This window comes from Camelus ferus, chromosome 1 (genome assembly GCF_009834535.1).
Source record: "Camelus ferus isolate YT-003-E chromosome 1, BCGSAC_Cfer_1.0, whole genome shotgun sequence".
NCBI classification, from domain to species: Eukaryota; Metazoa; Chordata; class Mammalia; order Artiodactyla; family Camelidae; genus Camelus; species Camelus ferus.
In genome coordinates this window covers 110338841-110356305 of record NC_045696.1, presented here as the reverse complement: position 1 = coordinate 110356305, position 17465 = coordinate 110338841, and the positions used below count along the sequence as shown (strand labels likewise).

The 17465-nt window shown below is 39.8% G+C and overlaps 1 long non-coding RNA gene across 2 annotated transcripts in view; it reads left to right on the top strand.

Moving 5' to 3' along the window:
- Positions 1 to 15632, top strand: part of LOC116666312 — a 114144-nt gene extending 98512 nt beyond the window's left edge. For both annotated transcript variants that reach the window (XR_004323081.1, XR_004323080.1), the window contains 2 exons: positions 13896 to 13966; positions 14530 to 15632. This is a non-coding gene — a long non-coding RNA (uncharacterized LOC116666312). The remainder of the gene's footprint in view (positions 1 to 13895; positions 13967 to 14529) is intronic.
- Positions 15633 to 17465: the final 1833 nt, after the last annotated feature.

The following is a 17465-nucleotide window of genomic DNA, read 5'->3' as shown; positions in this document are numbered from 1 at the left end:
ACAAGGCAAGTGCAAATTGCATTTAGATGAGTCTAGAAAAGGGAGATGCTCTCCTTTATGTAATGTTTTTAGTTTCCACCTGTTCTTTAGATGTATTTTTACTTTACTCTTTGATGAATGCCCTTTCCTACTCAGTTCTTTTGAATTTCTGATTGGAGGAGTTTCTATAGCTCTTCAAACAAGTTTAAATTGAAAACTCTTGTGTTTTAATATTCAAAGAAGTAGAATCGACTACTCCCTGCCTCTGCTGCTAATTTCATATTTTGTGCCCTTCCGCAGTTAGACTGCAAACACCTCAAAGGCAGGGATAGAGGTTGATCCACATTTATATCCCTGGGGTTTTGAGCTCAATGCTTGGCAATTGGAGATACTCGATAAGGCTGTTTGAACCAAAGGATAAATGCATGAATGACCATTCCATCCTCGTCCACCACATTAGACATTTCCTAGGTCCATGGAGGAGACACAGGGATGGGAAGATAGTGGAAATGAACAGAGGAAGGCAGGGAGGATATCTGTAAGGATGTTATGATGAAAACCCTGGATTGTACTTATGTTGGAAAAAGGGAATAAAATATGGCTCATAGACACCTTGTACAGTGTACTGGTTGGGAGCTCTCACATCTCAGGAGCGTCCTTTGTGACATGTGATCCTACCTATCTCTCTTTAGAACATTTGTTTCTGCACTCATAGCACTGAGTTGTTACAAACTCTGAAGGTTCTCACTCTTTGGGAGAAAAAATACCTGGGAGTTCAGACACACCAACAGGGTGGCAAAAACAAAGCACTTAAGATAATTTAGAATCTGTTTATATGTCAGGATATTTATGTACACATTTTAAATTTAATCTTCTTAATAACCCAATAAGATTAATATTATCCTAATTTTGAGGTTCAAAATGGCTTTCCTGTTTCAGGGAAGCTTTGAGAACTACAGAAGCTCCTGTGAACTCTCCACCAAAAAACTAGAGAGTCTGGTGTAACATTTTTGGCAGTTTTTCTTTCCCCTAGTACCGTGAGGTACTGTAGTAGCGTCTCCGTGTGTGGGTTTGTGTATGTAAATGTACAATTGTATGATTTTAAAAAAATTATCATATGATAAAATTGGCTTTTCCCCTTTTGGTACAGTTCTATGAATTTGAACATATGTATAGTTTTGTATTACACCCACCACAATTAGACACAAAACAGTTCTGTCACCCTAAAGAGCTCCCTTGTGCTGTCACTTTTAGTCATACCCCCTCCCCCCATCTATATTCCCTGGCAGCCACTGACCTATTCTCTATCACCATAATTTTATCTTTTTGATAATGTTCTATAAATAGACTTAAATAATACATAACCTTTTGAGACTGGCTTTGTTTATGCAGTAGAATGCCTTTAAGATTCATGTAAGTTGTATATATCAAAGTTCATTCATTCCTGTGTGATAATTGGGATTCCATTGTATGGACGTACTGCAGTTTGTTTATTCATTTGTCCATCTGTGGTAGACGGATTGACCACCCTCCCAAAGATATTAATGTCCAAATCCCTGTGATGTTTTATTACATGGCAGGAAAGCATTAAGGTTGCAGATGGAATTAAAGTTGCTAATTATCTGACCTTAAGGTGCAGAGTTATTATTGGTTAGCTAGGTGGACCCAGTGTCATCACAAGCATCCTTAAATGGAGAAGAGGGAGTCAGATAAGTCAGAACCAAAGAGACAACATTGTGAAGAAGACTCAGTGGGTCACTGGTGACTTTCAAAATGGAAGGAGTCATGAGCCAAAGATTGCAGACAGTCTATAGAAGCTGGAAAGGGCCAGAAAATTGATTCTTCCCTAGAGCCTCCAGAAAGGAATGCAGCCCTGTCAAACAAAGCCTTGATTCTAGCCCTGTGAGACCCATTTCAGACTTCTGATCTCCAGAACTGTAAGATAGTAAGTGTGCGTTGTTTCCAGCCACGATGTACGGTAATTTGCTACAGCAGCAATAGGAAATGAGAACATCACTAAAGAACATTAGCTAGTTTCCAGTTTGGGTGATTATGAATAGAACTGCTATAAACATTTAGATACTTTTTTTTTTCATGTGAACACAAGATTTCTTTAGGGAAAATACTCCAGAGTAGGATTGCTGGCTCCTATGGTAAATATACGTTTAACTTTATAAGAAACTGCCAAACTGTTTGCTAGACTGTCTGTACCATTTACATTCCCATCAACAACATACGAGAGTCTGGTTGCTTCCTATTACCATCAGATGGTAACAAGATTATTTATTTTAGCCATTCTATAGTTGAGTAGTAGTTTTAATTTGCATTTCCCTAATGGCTGATGATGTTAAACTCCTAAAAATGTGTCTATTTGCCAACTTTATATCCTTTTTAGTGAAGTTCTAAGTCTTTTTCTCATCTAAAATTTGGTCGTTGTCTTATTGTTGAGTTTTGAGAGTTCTTTATTTTGTATATAAGTCCTTTGTTAGAGATGACTCTGCGTGAGTCTTGTTTCTGAACTCTATGCTCCGTTGATTTATGTGTCTGTCCCTTGGTCAGCACTACACATGTGTTGATTATTATAACTTTCTAGGACATCTTGGAATTGGATAGTGTGATTCCTCCAACTTTACTCTCCTTTATCAGTATAAATATTAGCTATTCCACTCCCTTTGCCTTCCCATATAAAGTTTAAAATCTGTTTGTGTATTGGTTAAATCTATAGATCATTTGGGGGAAACTGACATCTTTACTATCTTTAATATCTCTCTCCATTTATTTAGATCTTCTTCAAATTCTTTTATCAGCATTTTTAGTTTTCAGCATACAGACCTTGTACATGTTTTGTTATATTTCTATTTCCTGAGTTATTTTAAATAGGATAGTTGTTTAAATTTTAGTTTCTAACTGTACATTGTTAGAATATAGAAATTCAGTTGAATTTTTGCATGTGTTGACTTTATACACTGCAACCTTGCTAGACTCACTTATTAGTTCTAGGACCTTCCGGAATTTCCTGAAATTTTCTACATAGACAATCATGTGTGCAAATAGGGAGATTTTTATTTCTTCCTTTATAATCTCTATACTTTTTATTTCTTCTTTATTTACTTTTTCCCTTTTGCTCTAAGATTTCCTGTACAATGTTGAATGGAAGTGGTGAGAGGGAATAGCCTTGCCTTGATTCCAGTTTAGGGGGAAAGCAACCTGTCTTCCACCATCAAGTATAATGTTAGTTGTCAGGTTTGTAGATGCCCTTTATCAGGTTCAGAAATGACTCTTCTATTCCTAGTTTGCTGATACTTTTTACATGAATAAGTGTTATATTTGTCAAATGTTTTTCTGCATCTGTTAATAACATCATGGAACTTAAAAGAAATTCTTAATATGGTATATTACATGAATTGGTTGATTTTCAAATATTGAATCAACATTGCTTTCTTAAAATAAACCTCACTGGGTCTTGGTGTAGTATTCTTTTTGTATATTGCTGGGTTCTATTTTTTAATATTTTGAGAATTTTTGTGTCTATGTTCATAGGAGATATTTGTCTGTAGTTCTCTCTCTCTCTCATAGTGTCTTTGTCTGGTTTTGTTGTCAGGGTAATGCAGCCCTCATGAAATAAGTTGAAAAGTATTTCCTCCTCTTCTATTTTCTGGATGAGATTATGTCGAATTGCTGTTATGCATTTTTTAAATGTTTGAATAGAATTTACCAGTGAAACTATCTGGGTCTAGAGATTTATTTTTCCAAAGGTTTAACAGATTATTTAAAAAATTATTATATGGTAAATTGAATCATTTTCTTTTGATATGTAGTTCTATGAATTTTTTTATTGAAGTTTAGTTGATTTACAATACTATATTAGTTTCAAATGTACAACATAGTGATTCAGTATTTTTATATATTATACTTCATTCAAAGTTATTACAACATAACGGCTATATTTCCCTGTGCTGTACAGTATATCCTTGTTGCTTCTTTATTTTATACATAGTAGTTTGTATCTCTTAATCTGCTACCCCTTTGTGCCCCTTCCCCTTTTCTGTCTCCCCACTAGTAACCACTAGTTTGTTCTCTGTATCTGTGAGTGTGTTTCTGTTTTCTTATATTTGTTTTATTTTTTAGATTCCACAGATGGGTGATAACAGTATTTGTCTTCCTCTGTCTGACATTTCACTAGGCCTAATACCTCTAGGTCCATCTACGTTGCAGTTGACAGAATTTCATTCTTTTTATGGATGGGTAATAATCCACTGTGTGGGTGTATGTCTCCGTGTGTGTGTGTGTGTGTCTATGTGTGTGTATGTGTTTGTGTATACGTTTATCTCAGATCTTCTTTATCCATTCATCTGCTGATGGAGACACTTAGGTTCCATATCTTGGCTATTGTAAATAATGCTACTATAAACATTGGGGTGCACGTATCTTTTTGAACTTGTGTTTCCATTTTCTTCAGATCAGTTCTATGAATTTTAAGAGCATGTATGGATTTGTTCTTTTTAGGAATGTTTTAAAATACAAATTCAATTTATTTAACAGCTATTTAAGAGTTGTAGGGCTATTGGATTCTCTATCTTATCTTGGGTGAGCTTTGGTAGTTTGTGGGTTTTAAGAAATTAATCCATTTAAGTTGCTGAACTTTTTTTCCTAGTGTTGTTCATAATAGTGTTGTGATTCTTTTAATGTCTATGTGGTGCTGGGTCTGGTTTAAATCCTGTGGACTATATGGAGATTTTTGTCTTAGTAGACACTTGATCTTGTTAGATTCAGGCTACAAGTTCCAATCCACCTTCTGTGGGCCATGGTTGCAATATCACCTTAGTTTTCAAAGCCTCTTTATTGGGATCATCTTCTGTGGGTGCTGCTTAGCTTAGAATCTAGCTAAGAGCCCCTCTATTAACTCAGTTCTCAAGAATATTTGATATGCTAATAAAGGCCAGATTCAGAATACACAGATCAGGGTGAGCCCAGATCACACACAGATGTATGGGGTTGCTTCCTAAGCTCCTACCTCTCTACTCTCTCCTAGATACTTCCTTACTCCCTAAGGCTCCCCTCTTTAGTCCTCTGGCCAGAAATTTCTGCTTAGTGCTACTGTGTTGGAAGGACAGAGAGAAAGGGAAAAAATCACTGGGGTTTGGCCTGCCTTCTTGGACTTGCAGTTCCAATGAACTGAAAGGAAGATTCCCCTCCCTTAGAACATTATCTCCTATAGTTTACCATTATGGTCATGCACCTTCCACTGGATTGCCTGGGCTAGGTCGTATGGGAAATCTGCTTAGGTAGAGCTTGAGTGATGAGATGAGTGATTTGTTGGCTGAAGCTTTCCAGAACTCAGAGCTGGAGGCCCTACGCTTGCTTACTCAGAGTGGGTGGTTACTAAGATTTTGTTATAGTAAAAGAAATCTCCAATCTCTGGGACCCATCCTTGCCCCAAGGCAGTGAAAGGAACTTTCAGGAGTTTGGGTGGTGGTGGCAATATTTTTGATTGTTTACCCCACAGCCATTCCCTCTTCTTCCTTGCTGACATGACCCTGAGTTTGTTCAGGTATCAGGCCACAGTCTCAAGCTTGCACCTTGATTATTCTAGACAAGTATGGTTATCCAATTCTCCCCAGTGATAGGCTTACTTGTGGTCACCTGACCTAGTTCTGGCCAAGGTGATAGAAGAGGAATTCAGCTGAAAAGTTTTGGAAGGGGTTTTTCTCTCAGATTTAAAAAAGAAAAAAAGACATACAATTTTTTTCTTATCCCTTCCTACTTCATACTATTATATGAGGTTGTGATTTGTGGGGCTACTGCAGCCTCTTTGCAGCCATGAGGTAAACCAAAGAGAAGTTCAGTTTGTCTTGACATTGGTGAGTGACTTAAGCAAGGTGAGGACAGCCTAATTCTAGATTTTGTATGTGAAAATTATTAATTGTTCCCCTATTGTTTAACCCACTTTTGATCAGGTATTCTGTTATTTCAGACAAAAGCATCCTGATGTGATTACCATATATGTTTTGTGTACCACCATCAACCAGTGCAGTGTTTGGCATATGGCTGGGAGCTCAATAATAGTTTATTGAGTTAGTGAGTGACAGCACTGTTCAATCTTACTACTGAGTGCAGTCTGTCTTGTTTCTGGTGGTGAGGTCCCAGGAGACTACCTGAGCCCTCCTTAGGTAGTCTACCTGGAGTTGCAGTCACTTGTCCATTGAATCTTTTCTTGCTTCTGCCAGTTCTTTCAGGGTTAGGAGTTATGTCCACAGTCAGTAGTGCCTCCCAGATCTTCCTGAGATCAACTTTGGTCCAGATTGTGAAAGGATGACCTGATTTCATATGTTCTGTTGCTGAGTTCCTTCTAAAGAGGAACCAGGTGTTACCTTTTGCTGAACTGTCCAGCCATAGACCACTTGCCTGGATTGCCAAATTTTGGCTATTTTTTTCCTTTTTTAAAATTCCCATCCCTTTGGAGACTGCCTGCCTGGAGCACTCTCCCCACCCCTCACCCCCAGTTACCATCACCATCCCTTGTATCTGGTCCAGGACTCCAAGCACCTGCAGCTCCTGGCCGGTGTGACCTATTTCCGTCACCCAGCACCCCCTGGGCTGGTATGGTCTGTTCTATCAGCAGACTTCCTGAGCCCTGAAGGGTTTTCCTCCTAATATGCTCAGAAGACATTTCTGTCATCTGACAGAGTTTGGTCAGATGCTAATGAACAATGACAACCATTGCTTCTTCTGCACACTCAGGAAGCTTCACCTATGATTGTGAAGTGTCAAGGAGATGCTGAGCTAGAAGAACAAGAAAATTCTCCTCTGCTCACTGTCCACTTCTAGGATTAAAGAAAGAGTCCAAGGCTTTTAGAAATCCCTGAACAAGGACATTTCAACCTCACTGTTCATAAAATCAAAAAGAGTCAACATATTTTTTATCTTACTAAAATTATTGAGAATTACATGGTGGAAATGTTTAGTGAATTATAAAATAACATGACCAGCCAGAAATGAAACCTGCCCAAATGCCCATAGAGTGGCAATTCTAATGTGGTATATTTATACAATGAGCACTAGGTCAATGAGAATGAAGGATCTACTATTCAACCATGTGGATGAATTTCAAAACATAATACTGAGTTAAAGAAGTCACATGCATAATATACTGTGTGATTCTATTTGTTCAAAGTTCAAAAACAGGCAAACCTACTGTGTGGTATTAAAAGTCAGGATAGTGGTCACCCTTGTGGGATTTGGAGGCTGTGACCAGAAGGGAGCATAAAGTGGGCTTTTGAGGTTCTGGTCATGTCCTCCTTTTTGATCTGGGAGCTGGTTACATGGATGTGATCAGTTTGCAAAAGTTCAGTAAGCTGTACACTTATGTGCACTTTGCTATATATGTTATACTTCAATAAAAAGTTCAAAAATAATTACATGGCCATGGAAACAAGGCCTGGATTAGAAAGCAAAGATTCACAGAATTCTAGTACCCAAAGTGAAACCCTTTATTTTATAGGGGGGCAGACTGAGTGCTCATCCAGCCCAGTGAATCATCTGAAGTCCTCTTGATGAGCCAATGGTCAAGTCAGACGTGGTGTCCATGTCTGATTCCAGCCCAGGGCCTTGGCTTAATGCTCTGGTGTCACCATCTTGAAATTCTTACTAATTTTTAAACAAAGGATTGAGCATTTTCATTTGACTGGTTCCCACAGATTATGAAGCTAGTCCTGTACATAGATGTTGCTTTGTGCAATATTAGTGGTATGCAAACCAAGTATTTGTAATCAGGATCTATTTTTAATGAGCTAGGGAAATTTGTCATTTAAAGGCAAATCCTGTACAACAACAAATCAGTTTTATACAAAGAATAATCCCCTAGTTTATTTATACTACTGCTAAATTTCTGTACCACCAATGGAAAGTGAAATAATTTTAAAAATCTTGGAATGGTCTAATTTAAGAGCTGGAAAGAGATCTTTAAAATCATCTCATCCATCCCTCTTATTTTGCAGATGGAGAAAATCAGGTCTAAAGAAGGGAGTGATTTGCAAAGGGATTGAGTCAATTATGTAGGTGGAAGTCAGTGAAAACTGATCAGTGTAGTATAATAGTTGAAGACTCAGTGGTATTTGGAAATTTCTGGCAGTGTCTGGAGCTCTTCTTTTTCCATCCCAGAAAAAGCCTCTTAGCCAGGCCAAAACATTAAACTTTGCTTTTTGCAGAATCATTTACTGGAGAGAAAGCATACAGGGAAATTGATTATATTTTATATAAAATAATTACCTTAATGCAGCATCTGCTGTATGCAATGTTCACTTGGAAACAAGAATGGCTGTCAGAATGGCTCTGCCTCAGACGGTCTGTTAGCATCAACCTGACCCAGCCCAACTCAGTATCTGCCACATGCAGATGTCACTGTCCAACAAAGAGCCCGGCATCTGTCTGGCGCTCTGGGTTTGCACCTCAGCCCACCTCTGCTTTGCTTCACTGAACAGATTTAGGTGGTTGGGTCATGGCTGTGTTCTGCTTTAGATCAGTGATGTTTCTGGATCCAGAGAAAGCAAGAATTAATTAAAATTTTTAAGTAGCTAATATAAGCTAGGAGCTCTGCTAGGTGACGGGGATGAAGTATACCTCTGTTCTCAGGGAGTCCTCAGCCTGGTTGGAAAGGCAGGCATGGTTACAGGTAAGGCAGTGAGTGCTACAGTCCAGCCACTTAAAGAGTAGTGGGATAGTGGGGCTATCTGGTAGCCTGGCAGAGTGGGGAGCAAAGATGTGCTTCCTGAGTCTTAAAGGATGAGTAGATGTTAGCCTGATGAGGACCCAGGAGGGGTTTGACATGGCAGGTAAGCAAAGAACTCCAGGGAGAGTGTGAGCAAAGCTAGTGAATGGCTTTGAACAGGGAAATGACTGGTAATTCAGAAAGAATTCTGGGGGACAATGGTTAGCGAATAGTAGAGGGCAAGATAGGAGGCAGTGGTCCCGGTGAGCAAAGGACAGGAGTCTAAGCGATGAGTGCCCCTCACCCTTCTCAGAAAAAATGTCTGAAAACAGTAGGCAGGTGAAGTTATCAGGACCTGGTCACCTATGAGTATGGAGGCTAAGAGAAAAGACAAGGAGGCTCCGTTTTGTGGCCAAGACAATCCGTAGAGACATCAGCAGACATGGACATTGCAGAGGAGGATTTAAAGGGAAGGGGAGGACACAGTCTTGGAGACACTGAGTTTGAGGTGCCTATGGAACATCTAGATGGATAACTTACCCCATTTGAAGCAGAAACATTTGAATCTTTTCTTAAAGTTGTCTGAATGCATGTTTGTGATCACTGGCCAACTGAATTCAAAGCTCATGTGTGTATACAATACAGTGTCATGCGTCTTCATTTCAAGTGGGCATGTCATTATGTATTCATTTTTAAACTGTATCTAAAGAGAAGAGAGTAAGGAGGTTAGAATACTGCAATTTTATTGCTAAAAGGAGCCACACGAACCACATTCCACATGACGCAATTGGAGCTCAGCGAGATTCAGGTCTCCCAGTGGCAGAGCTGGGACTCCAGCCTCATGCGCCATCCCCCGCCCCATGCAATTCCCCTGTGTGAAGGGCGCCATGCAGACCTCCCATTTTAAAGGAGAGCTTTGAAATGTTTTCTTCTTCCAGTCTCTATGTCTGCCTGCCACCTGATCATGGTTTTATTTTCCCCCTCCTCCTCAGGTCCCAACTTCATCCCCTGCTTGTCTTAAAACTTCTTTGAGGAGTGCTTTGAAGAAAGTTCTCATGACCTGGTAGTTGATTCCATAGGTTCCCAGTGAAGTGGGAAGCCCCTGAGGTGCTCAGGTTATGGGGGTCTGATGGACATCATTTGCCCTGAGGGCGAGCAGGGTCTTGAATAGTTAGAGGCACAGGGGAAGGCAAAGCAGGAAACTTTGGATCAGCTTTTCCTCATCATGGTTCTTTTCAGAGAGAGAAATAGATTTATCAGAATCTGAGTCAAGCAGGTGTTGGCATCTTCTAGGAGGACTTTCAAAATAATTTTAAGCAATAGCGTTTGAATAATTTTGTCTGGGCCTTTCAAATCACACCCATCCTAAATTCTAAGAAGACAAATTATTATGTGTCATTGCCAAGGTTTCATTGTACATCAAATTTAGGTTTATTGGAAGTCCCTCATACCACCAATGTCCAAGTTATAGAAATCAGCACAGACTATCTCTTTCTAAAATAATTACAGATTTATAGTAGACTATTTGCATGGGACACTGTCCTTATACCTGCATTGTCTTACTCCATCCTTTTTCTGGTGTGGAGGGGAACTTTAAGCATAATACAGAATCAAAGTTAATCTGTGAGAAGCCATCAGTATCGGCAAGAGGGGGCCTTGTCTGTCTTGTTCTGCTCCACTCTGAAAAATTAAAGCCTTGGACAATGAGATCTGTCAGCATAGCAGCCATGGAGACTGAAGTAGGTGCCCTGGGCCAGGAGCAGTGGAAAAGGAAGAAGGGAGAGAAGACAAAACTTCCAGACCCATATGAGCAGAACTTAGGGCAAAAGGGAAACTGTAAAAACATCGCTGGCAGCCCTGTGCTCTGAGCAGTGTCCCAGATTTGCCTTGAGTAAGACTGGGCTCTTTCTGGTGAAGGGCTGTGCCTACACACTTCACCGTGCATCACAGCCAGGTTCTAGTCGCTTTCATGACATGTTGGTAAGGACCATGATACATGGGGATGGTAAGCCCTTGGTCAGGAATGCGTACTAATAGTGACAATTACGCGCTATCATTTATTGACCATCTACTGTGTGCCGAGCATCAGCGTAGGTTTGTAGCTGATCAAGTGGTGGCAGTGGTACCCAGACCAGAACCCAGGTCCCAGGGCTGCCTTTTCAGAGCCCTTTCCATTGCACTGTAATTGCCCAGTGTTCATAATCTCGAATGGAGCAGTGTGTGCTCATGGAGATGGAAAAGCTGTGACAACACCAAAGAATGAATCTTCATGGTGGAATTTAAGGCATGTGATAAGAGTGGACTTCGACTAGCCTTCTAAAGATAGTTCCAGATAGGAAGGCTGGCCTCCCCAGGTTAAGGAGTTACCTTTTCTTGTTTGAATGTGTATTAAGGAGAAATCTTTTCTTTCTTTCTTTCTTTTTTAAAAAACACCTTTATTGTGGTATGGTTCCTGTGCAGTAAACTACACATATTTCAGATGTACAATTTGATGAGTTTTGATAGATGTACACACCCATGACACCACCACCACAATCAAGACAGCTAACGTTTCCATCTCTTCCCAAGAGGAGTAAATTTTAAATTACCGATTTATCCCTTCCCACCCCCTTTACCCCGCTGGTAACCATAAGTTTGCTCTTTATGTCTGTGTCTGTTTCTGTTTTGTAACTAGTTCATTTGTGTCCTTTTATTTTTTTTAAGATTTTGCATATAAGTGATATTATACGGTATTTTTGAATGTGTTTTAAAGTGAAACCTTGATAAGAATTCTCAACTTAGGTCATCCCTGAATGGCCCCAAGCCCACTGGAAACTTAGGCAACCAATCTCAGACTTGTTTGAAATCAGACTTCCCCTAAATCAGAGATGGGAAAAGAAGGAATTTATATTCTGCTTCTTGGGCCAAGTTCTTTTTGCCATAACCAAGTTCTTTCAATTTCTGCTTAAAGAAACCTGCTGAACTCACACCTGAATGATGCAATGTGGCTCTCCCTTTCAGGCAAGCAAGAACTCCAGCTTTCTTTCAGACCATCTTTGGTGGTCTCTGTTTCTTACTGCCCAATACATATCGATTTTTAATTAAAAATATGTGTATAGTCCAGCCTTTCTGTATATTTGGAGGAGAATTTGGGGTGGGGTTGGCTTACACATCTCTATGTCTGCCACCCTGTCTAGAAGTCTGGGTAACTTCTGCAGCTTTTACAATGTTGGCTCACATTGTAATCCACAACGGTCCTCAAGGTCAGGGGAAGAAGGACACAAGAAGTTGAACAAGGAAGGAGTGCCAAAAGCATCCTCTCCTGTGATACAGAAAGGCTCTCTGCTGCCTGGCCAAGGGCACACCTTGTTCTTCACCCCAGAATCTCAGAGGCAGAAGGGCCACTTTTTGTAGTCAGGGATCTGGGTTCTCACCGTCAGCAGCCATGTGGCCTTGGGAACATTCGTCAGCTAGAGAACTTGCTGATCTGGAAAAAGAGACTTTTCACAAGACCGCCCAAAATATTTTTTTTAAACTTACGGAAAACTGGAAGTGACTATTTTCATGTGCCAGCTGCTGAAGAGCATTTTTGTTTAAAGATATACCAGGTGGAAAAACGTTTCAAGGGACATTTCAGTGGATAAGGGTTGGCTCTTCCAGGTGTCACTTGAAAGGAAAGTCACCCTCAGCGACACAGAGACGGGTGCTCCAGCCCCGTAAAACGGAGCTAGTGGGCACCGACAGTGACTACTGCAGTACCAAAGCCTGTTCCATGACATGTGTTCTTTTCAGAAAGTTCAGCAGTTTCCTTAGAACATCGTGCAGTGAATATCTACGTTAGGTTCTTAGTCTTGAAACGTGCTCTATGAAGTACGCATTGAGGCAGAGCAGGTTCCTCTCCCCGTTGGGCCTGCTGGGTAGCACCCTTCTATTTGGAATTCAGTGTTCTCATTACAATAACAACAATGCAACATAGCACATACTTTCCTTTTCCTCAGAATAAGAAACTAATTAAAGTCTCATGTTCCCTTACCATTTGTGGGTTCCTACATACCATACATGGAAATATATAAAGGGTATGAATCAAGGGAACAAATTTAAATAAAATAAATGTTATCTCTCTGTTTTGACATATATGACTTTGTAACATCCTGGAAGGCCGAATTTGAGTTTTTTTCAGATTTCTTGAGATCCCATGCTGGAATGAGATGGCAGTGGAGAGCAGACCCCTAGACTGTAGCTCACCCGCCCTCCTTTTCCCATCCCCAGTTCTAGAATGTTCTGTGAGGGACCTTGTGCACCATGTGTTAGTCTGCTCAAGCTGCTGTAACAAAATGCCACAGGCTGGGTGCCTTAAGTAACAGAAATTAACTTCTTACAGTTCTGGAGGCTGGAAGTTCCAGATCAAGGTGCCAGGCAATTTGGTTCCTGGTGAGAGTTTCCTTCCTGGCTTGCAGTTGCTACCTTCTTTTTTTTTTTTTTTTTTTAACTTGGGTTTATTTCTGTACTTTTTTTTTCATTTATGTGTCTGCCAATTCCATGCCATTTTCTTTTAAACAATTATTATTGTAGCTTTGTAGTATATGTGCATAGATATATATAGACATTTTTAATTGAAGTATAGTTGATTTACCATGGTGTGTTAGTTTCAGGTGTACAGCAAAGAGAGTCAATTACATACATGTAGATATGCACATATATATATATTCTTTTTTATATTCCTTCCATTATGGTTTATTATAGGATATTGAACATACTTCCCTATTCTACACAGTAGGACCTTTTGTTTATCTATTTTATATATAGTAATGTGTATCTGTTAATCCCAAACTCCTAATCTATCCACTCTCCTCCCTTCCCCCTGGTAACCACAGTTTGTTTTCTATGTCCATGAGTCTATTTCTGGTTTATAAGTAAAATTTGTACTTTTTTAAGATTCCACATATATGTGACATGATATGGTATTTGTTTTTGTCTGTCCGACTTACTTCACTTAATATCTCTAGGTCCATCCATGTTAAAACAGCCACATTTGGCTCTTGGCTACCATAGTCATTGCCGATCTAGAAGTCGGGGAGCAGGTTTTATGTAAGCGTGTCTCCTGGCTCCACAGCATCCTTGTCCAGAGGATATGTAACGGGTTGCATTTTCCACATATGGCCAATCCACCTATTTATCCCACGGCACATGCTCTTCTAACAGCGTGATTGACACTCCTCTCTACCAACAGGTGGGGGTCTGTGTTCCCTCCAGGCAAGGGATTGTGACTGTCTGGACCAACGCAGTGTGGTGGAAGTGAGAGTAAGTGACTTCTAAAGCCAGGTCATAAAAAGGACCCAGCTTCTGGCCACTTCTCTCTCTCTGTCTCTCTCTCTCTCTCACACACACACTTTCTTTCAGACCTCTTGCTTTTGAAACTGTGGAAATAAGCAAAGACTACCCAAATGAGAACAAACAAAAGCTTTTGAAATCAGAGCTTGTGCAGTAGGGAGTCAGCCACCATCACATGTGTTTGCAGAGACGCCAAGGCGGGCAGAGGAGTGGAGAGCTGTAAGTGGAGAAAAGGGAAAGCCTCAGGTGTGCCCTGATCGGCAGTGGTTGGCCTGGGGAAGCTGCCGGTGGGCCAAGTGGAAGTGGGGTGCTTTATGTGGTTGGTTAGGGAGCAGCTTTGGCTTTCTCTGGTTGATCTCAAGTTGGAAAGGGGGGCAAAAATTAGAGAAGCTATCAGTTATTGATCAAGTCCTGGCCATTTGGGGCTTATGGCTACAGAGGTTGTGGCTGGCTTCCTGGGCTGGTGGCTGCACACGGCAGGTCAGGGCTCTGCTTTCACATATGGTCTAGTCATTGTTCACTTGTGTATTCAGTCTCTAACCCAGCCACGTCTTCCCATGTGGAGAGGACCTGAGGTCTTCTGACAGCGGCCAAAACCAACTTGCCAGCTCTGGGAGTGAACACCTTGGAAGTATATCCTCCAAAGTCAAACCTTCAAATGACTGCAGGCCCAGCTGACATCGGACTACAACCTCAGGAGAGACCCGGAACCAGAACCACCCAGCTCATCTGCTCTTCAATTCACAATCCACAGACACCATGAAAAATATAAAGGACTATTGTCATTTTAACCCACTAAATCTTGTGGTGATTTTTTATGCAGCCTTTATTAGATCACTAGATCACTAATAAGGGACAGGAGTGGAGCAGAAAAGGGGCCGTTTCAGAACCCCCCAAAGTGTGGAGCTTAGAACAGGGGCCTCTTTGCCTGGATCTAAGGGCAGTACTGATGAAAGGATATCAAAGTTTTGTTTGTTTCAGTATCTAGCTATTTCCTAGGGAAGGATGAGCTCATTTATACAAAAAGAGGAAGCTGGAGGACTGATTAGGGTATCTGACACCAGCTGTAGCAAAAGAGCTCTTTATCTGGATATAATATAAATAAATACACTAAAATGTCATAAGCCTGGTTATTTGCTTGATGTGTAAACACCCAAACATGTACACAGTCTGGAATAGCCACAGTGGGAGGAGAGCTGCTTAACCCAATGATGCTGTCTATCACTTTTCAAAAATGCCCGTGAAACCTCTTTCAGAATTGCCTGCGAAAGCTGGATTATGAGCTTGCTGTGAAACCAGATTCATCACTCAAACTGAGACTTCAGTTTGTGACCCGAGACAGCATTTCACAGCTTGATCACCCAGCCTACTCTGCAGACTTCGCTCTGAATGGCTTCGGACTCTTTCTAAAACTCCCGTACCCCCCTCTGAGGATATTTGCTGTCAGAGTTATCGTTCTCAAACACATCTCGGATCATGTGCTGCAGTGGCTCTTGGTTGCATGGAGAATTAAGCCCCAACTTCTCAGCCACATTTTCAAAACTTTCTGCAGCATGCACCCCCAACTCAGCCTCCCAATTCTGCCATCCCAGAACACACGATGCTTTCTTTACTTCCTGGTGATATGTACCATTGACTGAGCCATTATTATGTGCCTAACACTGGGCTGAGTGTTACATAGTTACATAATATCTCATTCTATCCTTCTATGATTTTGTAAGATAAATGTTATCTTTCTAATATAGATAATAATGAAACAGTGATCACTAACACTCTGTACAGTGCTTACAATGTGCTAAGCCACTGTCCATTAGAAATATGAGCCACATACATAACTTAAAATTTCTAATTGCCACACTGGAAAGTAAAAATGGAGAATTAGTTTTAATAAAGTATTTTATCAGTGAGCTTAAAATCAATATAAAAACTTACTAATATATTTCATATTTCTTTTTGGCATTGTCTTTGAAATTCACCATGCGTTTTATACCTACAGAACATCTCAATTTGGACGCTAAATTTTCATCACAAATACTTGATCTATATTTAGATTTCATAAAAAGTGCAGTGGAAGAATCAGATTCACACACCCAAGTTGCTCCAAACATACTTAAAAGGTTTCTAATACCTGAATCAGTACCAAAACATCATTTCCTTTTCTATTCTCATTCCTATTGATAAAATTACTTCAAATTAAATGTTTAAATTTCAATCAATTAAAATTAAATAAAATGTAAAATTTAGTTTCTCAGCCACACTAGCCACATACCAAGTGCTCGATGGCCCCATGTGGCCAGTGACTGCCTTGTTGGACAGTCCAATGTAAGCACTTCACCACTGTCCACATGAATGGACGGGATAGGTGCTGTCATTGTGTTTATTTTACAGATAAGGAAACAGAGGCACAGAGATGTAGGAACTTGCACTAGCACACACAGCTAATGAGCTGAAGCTCACGTGGGTCTAAGCTAATAAAGGTTGGAGCCAGGATTTGAACTCAGAGTTATGTCCAAAGCCCAGGTTTTTTTTTAATCCACGGGCTACTCTGCTCTACACATTTAATTTCTCACTATTCTCCTAAAATTCTTACCCTATTATTTCTGGTCCTTTGTATTGGACTGCTCCCTCTGTCTGGAATGCCTTGCAAAGTCCATTTTGAGTGTTAATTTATTCATTCAGTCATTCAGTCAATCAAATTTTCAGCAAATGTTTGTAGTCATTTTTCAGATATCTCCCATATAGGATAGAGTGGATGTAGCCCCTGCCCTCACAGAACTTATAGTCTTTAACAGCACTTCTCCAACTTTGGTCTCAGGACCCTGTAACACCCTAAAAATTGAGGACTACAAAGGACTTTTGATTATGTGGGTTATAGCTGTTGTTATTTATTATATTAGAGATCAAAGCTAAGAAACTTTAAAAGTACTAACTCAAATAAAAATAAATGTTACAATTATTTATGTAAACATAATATATAACTATCAAAATATAACTACATTTTCCAAAATAAAAAAAAATTAATGAGTGTCATTTTTTAATAACTTTGCCAATTTCTTTAATTTGTAACTTTATATAAGACAGCTGGATTCTTATCTCTGCTTCTGTCCTTAATTTGCTTCAATACATTGCTTCGTTTGAAGTATACAGGGAAAATCTGGCCTCACCCAGATGTGCAATTGGAAAAGAGAGGAGTATCTTAAAAATCTTTTCATAATTGTGGAAATTCTTTGCTACTATACCGAAAATCAGTAAGTGGTAATTTCTTAAAGACTAGCTACAATGTGGTATCTAAAACTGTGTTGATGGTAAATATATGAAGTAAAATTTTCATATATTAAAATTCACTAGTTTATCTTATACTTTCAATCAGTCTTACATATGATTTCATAACAACATGCATTGTTCATTTGGAAAACATTGATTCATCGAGTTATACTGTTCTTTCAAATGTTGATACATTTCATTATAT